The sequence below is a fragment of the Onychomys torridus genome, chromosome 9, assembly GCF_903995425.1.
Source record: "Onychomys torridus chromosome 9, mOncTor1.1, whole genome shotgun sequence".
In the NCBI taxonomy this organism is placed as follows: Eukaryota; Metazoa; Chordata; class Mammalia; order Rodentia; family Cricetidae; genus Onychomys; species Onychomys torridus.
In genome coordinates this window covers 96904536-96917640 of record NC_050451.1, presented here as the reverse complement: position 1 = coordinate 96917640, position 13105 = coordinate 96904536, and the positions used below count along the sequence as shown (strand labels likewise).

General features: G+C 37.7%; 1 pseudogene; it reads right to left on the bottom strand.

The window, feature by feature from the left end:
• Positions 1-9949: 9949 nt before the first annotated feature.
• On the bottom strand, positions 9950-12524 carry LOC118590796 (annotated as a pseudogene).
• Positions 12525-13105: the final 581 nt, after the last annotated feature.

Below are 13105 nucleotides of genomic sequence, written 5' to 3'. Positions count from 1 at the left end.
AGTGTAAAGCACCTGCTGCCCAAGCTTGAGGATCTGCATTAGAATCTTTATAACTCATTTAAGTCTAGGCATTACAGCATGTACCTGTAACCCACAAATTACTATGGGAAGATGAGAATCAGAAGCAGGCCTTCACAAAGCTTGACTACCAACTTGATTGGTATGCTCAGTACTGAAAATCAAACCCTATTTCAAGCAAAATTGATGATAAGAACTCACAACCTAGTTTATCTTCTGAACCTCAAAAAGTGTGCATGGGCCCACATATAGCTGAATTTAGATACAGAAGTACACACATGCAAATATACACAATTTATACATAGATATTTAATAATTGTATGCAGGGAATGGGAAATTGAGTAAGAGTTTTGGAGTGTGGTGATTATGAGAAAAATACACAGTATGAAACAGTCAAAGAACTAACAATATTTTAAGAACTAACTGATTATACATATTTTCCTTTTCTATATCAATTGATAATAAATCCTATGGTATCAGGTAGAATTCATGTCCACTCTTTCTCATTGCTGATATTTTGTTTGGTTAGATTTTTCGTAGGTCTTGTATATAATATTATAACCACTATGAGTTCACAATTCTGTGTTCCCTGTTATATTTATAAAATAGTGTCATCTTCTGGTCATCCACTACTTCTGGCTCTTTTAATCTGTGTGGTGATATTTTAATTGTGCTGAAATGTGATTTTATTTGTATGTTAATAAAATAAAGTTTGCCTGGAGATCAGAGGTCACATAGTAAGGTCACATTGCAAGCCATAAGCAGAGTTACTTGGTAGTAGCCCATGCCCTTAATCTGATCACATGGCAGGCAGAGTCTCTGTGTGGTCAAGCACACAGCCAAGCATGGTGACATGAGCCTTTAATCCCAGTCCCAGTACCAACCATAGAGACCTGGAGCTCTGTATAGATAGGCAGTGACTAAGGAAGCCATGTGGCTGGGCTTAGAGCCAATGAGAAGGCAGAACAGGAAAGCAATAAAAACACAAGTCCCACAGGAAGAAGTGCTCTGGGGAAGCTACTGCTGGTGGTAAGCTAAAGCTAGTCATGGCTATTGCTCTGATCTCTTTGGCTATTTCCTCTGTATTTGGCTCTGTGTTTCTTATTTACTAAAACTGTTTAGAAATTTGTCCACAAAACTGTCTTCCTCTTCTTACACAATGCTGTATGAATGACAGGAGGAAGGGAAGTGATACAGATACATTAAGACATGGAATTTCTCTAGTGGCTTTTGGAACATTGACCACACTCAAGTAGATGGGCATACACCCAAGAGTATATAGATAACCCAAATTGGATTTGTTGGGTTTAATGAAAAAAGTGGACACAAAATTGGGCAGAGAGAGGATAGAAGATGGATCTAGGAGGAGTAGAGGTAAGGTTTATGAATATAATCAAAATAAATTGCATGAAATTCTGAAATACATATTTTTTTTAATGAATGGAGAGTAGAGAGAATGTAACGTTAACCAAACCATTGAAAGATACCAATGAGGCCAGGCAGTGGTGACACACCCCCTTAATCCTAGCACTGGGGAGGCAGAGGCAGGTGGATCTCTGTGAGTTCGAGGTCAGCCTAGTCTACAGAGTAAGTTCCAAGACAGTCTGGGAAACCCTAAGAAATACACAGAGAAACCTTCTCTCAAAAGCAAAAGAACAAGAAAGGAAGGAAGGAGGGAAGGAAGGAAGGAAGGAAGGAAGGAAAGAAGGAAGGAAGGAAGAAGGAAGGAAGGAAGGAAGGAAGGAAGGAAGGAAGGAAGGAAGGAAGGAAGGAAGGAAGAAAGGAAGGAAGGAGAGGAAGTTAGGAAGGAAGGAAGGAAGGAAGGAAGGAAGGACAGGAGGAAGGAAGGAAGGGAGGGAGGGAGGAAGGGAGGGAGAAAGGGAGGGTGGAAGGAAGAAAGGAAAGAAGGAAAGAAGGAAAGAAGGAAGGGAGGGAGGAAGGGAGGGAGGAAGGAAGGAAGGAAGAAAAAAACAGCCAATGAATTTGTGAGTGTATATGATTAAAAACAAGTAAAGCAAGTTTATATGCTCAGGCTCAAGTTCTTATTCTTAAATATTTTGTGATTTAAATAAGGACAATATTTGAATATCACATAGTCTCCTAGTCACATATAGTTATTTTAAATAAATGACATCTAAATATTTTTGTTTTTCATATTAGTTCATTTTGCTGTGGATTAGAAAATATGTAAAATTATAAGCAGAACAAGTTCATCTCTCCCTGTGAAGCAGTTTCTTGCATTTTACACATGGTGAGATCTAATTCTACCAGTATTTTGTCTGCTAATGACAATTACATTACTAAAACATTAAACAATCAACTTTAAAGCTTACTAAGTTTCCTTAGTCCAGAAAAGTTGGATGTTTTTATCTATAATAAATATAAACTATCAACTTTAGGATGTGTAATATAATCAATCCAGTAAAAGCCTCTTGCTTTAAAGAACTTGTGTTCTGTGAAGGAAAGTGAGATATCTGCATGATCCCTAATCAAGATTTCAGAAAAAACTTCTTTTGTTTCACTGCATAGAGAATTTTTTGGCCTGCACTGAGAAGCAGTTCAGGAGATATCAGCAGATGATGATGTTGATGATAACTTCCTTGGAAATGTTAATATGGTGGCAAGCCCTCTCAGTCAGGCCCCTTGAAATATGGGTCCAGTCCTTCCAGTTTCTGTGTGTGAGGGTTGATGAAAGTTTACAGTAATTAGACTATCTTCAAAGAGAAAGGAAGTGTTTTTATTGTTGTTGGTGGTGTTTGTTTTGCTCTTGTATTTTTAAACTTTAGCTACAGCAAGCAGGCTCTGATCATGAAAAATAACAAAATCTTTTTAATGATTCAACAAAGCAGAACATTGAAAAGATCTCTGTGGTCTGATTTATGTAAAAGCAGAGAATAAAAATGAATTAGATTCTATTTGTTGGCATGTTCACTATCAGTAGAAAACTTATAGTACATTTTAACATTCATTGGATCACATGTATTTTAATATAATAATTCCAGGAAATGTAGACGTTTTAGTCTTCTCGTGCTTTAATATGTATCTATAGCATTATATAAGATAAATAGTAGACTATGAACATATCCTAATTATTTATAATTCACTACCATAGTAATACAACTTTGATTTAAGCAACTTTTTTATTAATATCATAAAATAAAGTTAAATTAGAGGAATTTCTCAAATTAAAATTCAAAGTTTTCTAGTATAATGAATTCAGAGGTGATTCCACTAATTTACAAAGAATAAACCATCTGTGAGCTTCTTAATAAAGAGGTTTTGGTTTGCTTTCCAAGTTCAATATAATGTTTTTAAAGAACTAATTATTTGTTTCCTAAGTAGTAAATTTAATATAATGAGATAAGTTTGGTGAAGTGTTTTGAATTATGGAGCTTAATGATAATTTAATTTTTAAAATGTGGGGCCTTTATAGCAAAGTTTCCAAAAGTACAAAGCTTAATGTCTCAAAAAAATTCCTTTTAATTCCATACAGTGGGAAAATTCATATTGAGGGAAAAGTTGGCCAAGTATAATTAATATTATAAATATATCCATATTAATTGCCTCTGTATCATGCTTAAATAGTAAATATCCTTCCTACCCCCAAAGTCCCACATGTCCCCTAAGAATTCTTCTTTCCATTCATCCATCTATAACCCTCTTTCCAGAAACTCAGTAAAATTTCTGTCAGTTTAGATTAATTTGTATATTCTCTGAATTAAAGACAGATGTGTCCAGGTGCTTCCCAGTATTTAACAGTGACAAACTCATCAGCATTTGCAAGCACACCAACAGTTTATAAGCAGCATCCTACTCTTCAGATATTCAACATAGTGTTGTTAGTTCATTTGTAGAAAAATCAGAATAATTCTATTTTGGAGTTATTGTAAATACAGCTGCTGTACAAATACTTTCATGAGTGTTTGTCTAAATAACCTCTTTGACCTATTGGGACAGCTGCATCATCACACACACACACACACACACACACACACACACACACACACACACACACAAATTGAAGAATAACAATATTTTTCTAAAACATACCCTTTTATCCTGCTAAATTAAGCATGCACGATAAGTGTACTAATACTATTTGTGTAAATCAGTATTGCTTCAGATGTTGAGCATCTAGGGGATTGGTGTTTTGCCTGCATATCTTTCTGTGTGAGAGTGTTGCATTTGCCGGAACCGGAGTTAGAGTCAGTGTAAGCTGCCATGTGAGTGCTAGGAATTGAATCTGGATCCTCTAGAAAGGAGTCAGTGATCCTAACCACTGAGCAGTTTTTCCATCCCTACCCAAGAGGTAATATTCATTCATCTGATTTTTTTTCATATTGTTATAAAGAGCTAACTACTGTCTAAGTATATTCATATGATTTTTTTCTTGTTGTTGTTTTTTGGTTTTCGAGACAGGGTTTCTCTGTGTAGCTTTTGCACCTTTCCTGGATCTTGCTCTGTAGCCCAGGCTGGCCTTGAATTTACAGAGATCCGCCTAGCTCTACCTCCTGAGTGCTGTTATTAAAGGCGTGCGTCACCACCGCCTGGCTCATATAATCATGTTTTATAAACATATTTCCTTTAATGTGATTTCTGTTGAAATACATTCTCATTTTGAAGCTTTCACTGTTTCTCCTTATTGAGTTTTGAGATATATTTAGTTAGTTAGTTAGTTCGTTAGTTAGTTAGTTTTACTTATTTATTTTTTACTTATTATTTTATTTTATACTTAATTTAATTTTACATGTCAGCCACAGATTCCCCTGTCCTCCCTCCTCCCACTCCCCAGCCTTTCCCTCTAATCCGCCCCCCCATTCCTACCTCCTCCAAGGCAAGGTCTCCCCTGGGGATTCAGCCTGGACTGGTAGATCAGGTGAGGCAGGTCCAGTCCCATCCTTCCTACACCAAGGCTGAGCAAAGTGTCCCAGCATAGGCCCCGGGTTCCAAAAAGCCAGCTCCTGCACTAAGGACAGGTCCCTGTCCCACTGCCTGGGGGCCTCCCAAACAGTTCAAGCTAATCAACTGTCTCACTTATCAAGATATTATATGCCTTGGGCATAAATTGTAAACCAGAAAGGGAATACGTTCAAGTATTATTTCAAAGTGTTTGCTTTTTCCTTTTTTGCCCTTAATTTTTCATGTTCTTAGAGAAATATATACGTGTGTGTGTGTGTGTGTGTGTGTGTGTGTGTGTGTGTGTGTGTGAATGCCTGGCCTTAGCTTGGCTTAGTTTCTTGCCAGCTTTTCTTGACTTAAATGATCCCATCTATCTTTTGCCTCTGGGCTATTTCTGTTCTCTTATTTTTATAAGTCTTATTCTTACTTTGTGGCTTTATGAGTAACTGTGTGGCTGGCCCCTGGAGTCCTTTTCCTTTTCTGGCTCCTCTTCCTTTCACTACTCCATCTCTTTTCTTCTCCTAGGTTTCTTTCTCTAGATATTCTCTCTGCCTGCCAGCCCTGCCTATCTCTTTCTCCTGCCTTGCTATTGGCCAATTCTTTATTAGACCATCAGTTGTTTTAGACAGGCACAGTAACACAGCTTCACAGAGTTAGACAAGTACAACATAAACAAAAGTAACACACCTTAAAATAATATTTTACAACATATACATATATATATGTGTGTATTTTTTATATTTTCCTCAGAAAGCACTTTCAGTGCCTGCAAAATCATAACATAAAATGTCTTATTTTGATACATTAAAGACATCTCAACTGGGCACACTATTTCTGGTAAGAAATAGCTCATGCATGTTACCTTCCTTTTTCACAGTTGAGAACTTTAATCCAGCAATTTTAGTTTTAATTTGTTTCATAATATAATATCATATTTTATAATCATAATGTTGGATATTTCATTGGAAAAATTATGTAATACTCTCATGTGACTTCTATTTTCCTACCAGCAATAGAACATTTTGCATCTGGGATCACTCAACATGTTCAGAATGACCTAAAGCAATTAGAATTGTTCTTTGAATTTCCATTGTATTTTTTTCCCTAGAATTTTCTTTTTTCTTCTTTTTTTCTTCCTATTTTTTTTTTGTTTTGTTTTTATTGACAATAATTTCTTCTTTCATCCAAGACACAACCAAACTTCATAAAGTTAGATATTGGATTTTTTGTAAAGCATTTTGTACTTCAGGAATCTATAAAATTTTAATTTTTAGCAAGTTTAAGATCATGTGGTCAAAATTTATTCAAGCTAGTTCTGTTATATATTTCTTTCTTATGATTATTTTAATTACAAATAAAGACTTGATTAATTTTATTCTTTATATTCTCTTAATTGTCTATATTTCTGTAGCTATGAATTCAAGTTTAGTTATCTTTTGTTGTATAGTCTCTGATCTTCTTTATGTTCTATAAAGAATTGTTATTTTAGGAGGCCCAAAACAGTTTGACCACCCAGTTGACATGACAAGCTTAGGGGCCCAGACATAGCTGCCATGATAGGCTTACTGGTGGGCAACACCTGAATCCAAGAAAAACCATAAGCTTATTCCTCCCAGGGGTGCGGGGGTGGGGGTGAATCTAAGGGGAAGTACCTGACATTCCACACATTCCAACCCTCAGATAAGATCTCCAAGATCATGATGAGGAAAACCATAGAGATAGCTGACCCAAGCTGGTAGGAGCTCAAACCATAGAGATAGCTGACTCAAGCTGGTAGGAGCTCATGGACTCCGACCTGTTAGCCAGAGAACATGCATGGAACAGAACTAGGCCCTCTGAATGTGAGAACAAAGAGCCTTTATTTCAAGCTCGAGCTTGGACTCTTTATGTGTCTGAGGCAGCAATGAGAGTGGAAAGCCCTGAGCACTGGCAGGGTAAGGTTTTCATTATGGCAGAGGCTAGAGTGAAGGGATTTCTAGGATTCAGTATCCTGATTGATTGCCATTGGTCTAGAGGTATCTTGGTAAAAGGGAAACAGATGTGTATTATGCACAGAAACATCTGGTGATCTTTTTTTCCTCCCTCTCCTTCTCCTGCCTTCCTCACCTCTCCACAGTTCCACCCCATCCACTCTTCAGAGAAGGTAAGGCCTCCCTTGGTAAATCAACAAAGTCTGGCCTAGTGAGTCTCCAGGCAGGACCAAACCCCTCCTCCCTGTGAGCAAGGTATCCCACCCTAGGGAATGTGTCCAAAATAGCCATTTCATGCACCCAGTATAAGTCCTGGTCCTACTGCCAGGGGCTCACCAAACAGATCTAGCTAGCTACATTACTGTCTGAGCATAACAGTTATCTTACATAAGATGTTCATCATCTAAAGAATATATCAATCATAATTGTTTATATCATCTACAACTCTTATCATTTTTTCATAAATGGAATGCAGAAAAAGTGTCTTTTAAATATCCTTTTCTGATGACTCTACCATCTGTGTCAACATAGACTTATTTATTTATTTATTAACTCATTCTAAATTCTCTTATTATGAGCATGAGTTGTTTTCTTGTATTTGGTATTCTTCTTAATGCTTGGCTGGTACTGGAAATAAGGATTATCACAATGGGTTTTACACAGTTATAATTCTTAAAATTATTACAAAACATCATTTTATAACAGGTTAATTGGAATAGATCCATCTGAAAATCACTTGGTGAAACATTGGGGAAAAATAAAACAGCATTCAGTGTAGGTTTTCCAAAGCTGACTGAGGCAATTTTCAATAATGCTGTGGTTTGTCCATCTATTTGTTGAGAATTAGACAATTCCAGTTTTCCAGGAAAGTTCTTTTCTGGCCCTGGTAAGTATTCTGTGAACCATGTCTTTTCAGTATCTAGTAAATGCTTTAGAATATCATCTCCAGGTCTGAAGACTTTTTACTGCCTTGTCTCTCACTCCTGCAGTACTCTACCCATTTTTTTTTTTTAATTCTTAGTCATGGATCCTAACCATGTAATCATGGGGTAAGTTCTGACTTCTTGAGGCACTTCCTTAGAATTCTCTCACAGTTTAAATCTAGAGGAGCTGTTCATGCAACCATGATAGGAGATCATTTTTCCCTCCTGGTCTTTTGTTTAATACTTCTTTCCATTTTTATTTTTATTGTTATGATAAAATAACTCATATGTGTGCATATGACTGAGCAATGGCATATTTATGTGAGTGCATATTCCGAGTCCAGGTAAGTGTGCTAGACACATGAGAGCTGGGATTACAGGAAGTTATGAACAGCACAAAATGGGTGCTGGGTCCTATGCAGCTGCTCTTAACCTCTAATCCTCTCCCCATCCCCAACTATTTTATATCTTGATATTCCTGGCAAAGGAAGGTAAATATAAAATAAGTTCTTACAGCTTACCATCATAAAACTTGAGATAGAAACCCAAAGCAACAATAATATTTACTATCTGTTCTTTTTCATTTTTATATATAAATTTTATTCAGCCCATAAATTTAATTTTGATTTGGGACTGAAGTTTGTTTGTTGTTTGTGGCAGGCTAGCTTTAGATTCACAATTGTCCTGTGTCAGCCTGTGAAGTGCAGGGGGCGGGGCCTGAAACTCCAAGAGCGGAGCAACTGCCCTAGGGAGGGCTCCTTGACTTCCTCACTTCATGACAGAGGCCATCATGGTGGACTTTGTGTAAGAAGAGATTCCTTGTGCAGAATGGGGTCTGAGTATGGGCAGGTACACAGAGGGAGTGGTGCAGACTGCTGTAGGCTCTGTGATTTCATTTCATTTTCTGTGAGGCCCTATGAGTCCTACTTAGTTGACTCTGTGGCCCAAGTTCTCTTGGTGTCCTCCATGCCCCTGTCTCCTACAATCTTTCCTCCCTCTTCACATTCTTACATTTTATACTTTATAAAGATTTTTAATCGAATAATCCTTCCATGGATCATCAGGAATAGCCTATAGAATCAACATCTGTTTGTTCTTTCTATGTGTGTTACATCATACTTGTGTCTAGGGCTTTACATAGGCTAGGGAATCACTCCACAATTGAGCCATATCCTCAGCTCTAGGCAATATATAAAAGCATGGGCTCTTATACTTTAAATAAAAATTTTAAATGCATTAAACTGAGATCTAAATTGTTGTGTTGCAGAGGAAGAGATAATAGCTACATTCAATTCCCAATAGTCTCTGCAGAAGACTTTTTTATGAGAACATTAAGAAAATTATTGAAGGTAAAACAAGCTGCCCAGCATGCTTTCTACCATGATATGTGGCTTCATATGTCCTGGTGCTAATAGTACCATATTTTTGGTTCAAAGAGATTATAGAGAAGAAGTTATAAGGGAAGCAAAAGAAAACAAAATAAAAAGTGAATTTATACTACATGTCCTTCAAATTATATTAACTTGATTTTTTGCTCCGGAAACAGAATAACCTCATATAAATATATATATATATATATATATATATATATATATATATATATATATATATATGTGTGTATATATTTAATTTATCTTACATAATTTAGAAATCTATATACAAGTACTTTATTTTCATTATTATATTAACATTTAAAATAAATTATGTTATGTGATATTTTGTTGGTTAGGTATCACACTAGAAGGTAAAATAATAATGTTAGCTATCATTTTACTTATAATCAAATTTTCTGATCCTTAAATAAATATTTGAAGTAAAAAATGTGCTAAGAAACTCTGTTGTTTGATATGCAAATAGTCAATTTAGAAGGAAGGTATGCATACAGTTACTATGTAAGTTGGATCAGGATTTACATTTTTAAATGACTACAAAATTTCAATAAACTAAGCAGCCATAATTTATACTTAAAAAGGCAATTTTAGTTGTCTAGGAAAAAAATCAACTTCACAATGAGCATGATAATCCAAACATTTAATCAGTTATATTATTGTTGAATTGTAGATATTTAGTCTGGAATATCAAGTATGATCAAATACTTAAAAATGATGTAATATCATCTACAAAATTAAAATTAGTTACCTATAAGTAAAGGCTAGATGATTCCTCAATCAGAAGTGAGGGGACAGACACAGCCAGACACAGCCCCTTATGGAACTTGATCCTGGATTTACCTTATTGACTTTAGCCAAGTTTTTATTTTGTCAGCAAGGAAGGGCTTTGCCAGCCTTGCTTAGGCCTGGGCCCAGATATATGGGATCTGCTTGGTCAGAGATGCAGAGGCCAAAAAGGCATCATAATCATACTTCTTGGCCAGCTTTTTGAGGAAGTTCTTGTTCTTACTAAGCTTCTTCAGTGCCTCTATGCCCATGTGGGGAATAGCCAAGGCCTTGGCATTATCACAGTGCTGCTGGTCCCCCATCCCCATGGTGCACATCAAGAACTTGGCATGAGGAGTGAGCTTATGCCTGATGTTCCTGAGAAACGTTGTCCTTTTGAGGGTCAGAGATCTTCAGGCTGACCTGCACTTCCCCTGTTTACAGAAACTTGCAGCAGCGCTTGTGCTGGTTTCTGTGCAGGACTTCCCACAGCGTCTTGTACAGGGTGTTGTGAGGCTGTTGATGTTGGCCACATGAAGATGAAAGATGGCCTACAACGTCCACCTGGTTTTCAATTTCTTGGTATCCTTGCTCAAGAAAAACTGGAGAAACATCCAGGCTTTGTACATCAAGAACGGCATGGACTAACCCCTGTACCCATACTAGAATGCCCCAATAAACCTTAAGTACTATTTTAAAAAAAAGTAAAGGAGAGGTTCTCTATGATATCACAATAATCACAATAGTGACTATTTCCAATTAACTCTTATCTGTAGTACTATTTCAGGACTTCACCTTTCCCATCTCTCAATGTTTCCTAAAGGTTTCAAATCAGTCCAATGATTTAGATACCACACCATCAGGTAGCTGTCATTTCAAAAGGGTTTGCTCAGTGGCTACTGTGTGCTTAGAATTGTGTTGTGAAGAGAGTGCAAATGAATGTTAAGTTTCTGGTCCTCAAGGAACTCAGTCCATTGAAGAAGACAGAGAAGTAGACAAATGTTTTCAATTTAATACCATAAGTGCTATGAGAGTCTACCAGGGGAATATTTAAATTAAATTGAGGATGAGAGGGCAAAGAATGTTCTTGAAGGAAAGACACTGACCTGGTTCACAAGGGATGCTGGAAAGGCTAAGACATTTAATGAAACTGGAGGAAGAAATGAGCCTGAGAAAATGAACAGGCATCACAAGCGTAAGAACTCCCTCTCCTTCCTGTAGAGACTGGCATTTATAAGGAAGGGTCTTTTAAGGTATCTATGCAGGAAATTAGTTACATCGTTGATGTGAGAACAGCATGCCTATCCTATCACAGTAGTACAAGATAATAGTCATAGTCTTTTATGTACCTGCTTTGTGTCCTTATTATTAAAAATTATGTTGAATAGCTTGAACTGTTTGGGAGGCACCCAGGCAGTGGACCCGGACCTGTCCTTAGTGCATGAGCTGGCTGTTTGGAACCTTGGGCTTACACAGGGACACTTTGCTCAGCCTGGAAGGAGGGGACTGGACCTGCCTGTACTGAATCCACCAGGTTTAAATGAATCCCCAGGGGAGTCTTAGCCCTGGAGGAGATGGGAATGGAGGGGAGGGACTGGGGGGAAGGCAGGGGCAGGGGTGGGAGAGAGGAGAACAGGGGAACACATGGCTGATATGTAAAATTAAAACACAAATATAATTTAAAAAATAAAATAAAATAAATTATGTTGTTAACTACCATTTATCCCTAGGTCCCTGACAAGCAATAACCATATGTTGAACATAACTATGGAATTTGTGTTCCACCAAATTGCTATTAATTACAATATTCATGTTTTGATTTTAGTAAATTTTCATAGCTTGATTTTTGCTTTTTTAAATAATTTTTTTTTCCTTTTACATACCAATCCATTTCCCCTCCCTACTTTTCTCCCACGCCCCATACCTACCGCATCTCACACCCATGGCCTCATGGAAAGTAAGGCCTCCCTTGGATAGTCAACACAGGCTGTTATATCATGGTGGGACTAGATCTAGCCCTTTCCTCCTGCAGCAAGGCTTAGTAAGGCATTGCACCACAGGGAACGGGGACTAAATAGCCAGTTTGTGTACCCAGGGTAAGTCACGGTCCCATTGCCAGGGGACCCACAAGTGCATCGAGCCATGCCACTTTCACCCACATTCAGAAGCCCTAGTTTGGTCCTATGCAGTCTCCCCAGCTGTCAGTCCAGAGTCCATGAACTCCCACTAGCTTGGATCAGCTATCTCTGTGTTTTTTCCCGTCATGATCCTGACACACACACACACCTACACACACACACACACACACACACACACACACACACCACACACACACACACACACACACACACACACACACACACACACACACACCCTACCCCACTCTTACCATCCTTTTTCCCTCTCTTCAACTGACCACCAGGATCTTGGCCAAGTGCATGGCTACGGGTCTCTGCATCGGCTTCCATCTGCCACTGGATGTTGGTTCTATGATGGCAATTAGGATAGACACCAATCTGAGTGTAGAGAAAGGCTAGTTTAAAAACTCTCTTCACCATTGGTATGAGTTGTGGTGATATTATAATTGTGCTGAAATGTGATTTTATTTGTATGATAATAAATATAGTTTGCCTGGAGATTAGAGGTCACACAGCCATAAAGAGGAGTATGGCGGTGGCAGCACATGCCCTTAATCCAATCACATGGCAGACAGAGTCTCTGTGTGGTTAAGCACATGAGCCTTTAACCCAATTACCAACCACAGAGACCTGGAGGTCTATATAGACAAGCAGTGATGAGGACGTCATGTGGCTGGGCTTAGAGCCAATGAGAAAGAAAAGAATGAGAACATCCAATGAGAACAGAAAGGAAATAAAAACAGGTTACACAGAAAGAAGCTCTCTCTAGGGAAACAATGGCAGCAGGATGGTAAGATAAGGTAGTAAGGGCTCTTCCCTAGTTCTCTGATCTCTTTGACTATTACCTCTGTATTTGGCTCTGTGTTTCTTATTTAATAAGACTGTTTAGAAACTCAACTACAATGAATCTTAGCTGGGAACAATCTTGTGAGTTCCTGGGGTTTTCCCTAACTACAGATTTCTCCCCATCTCCTTAATAGTACCTTCATGAAATTTGTAGG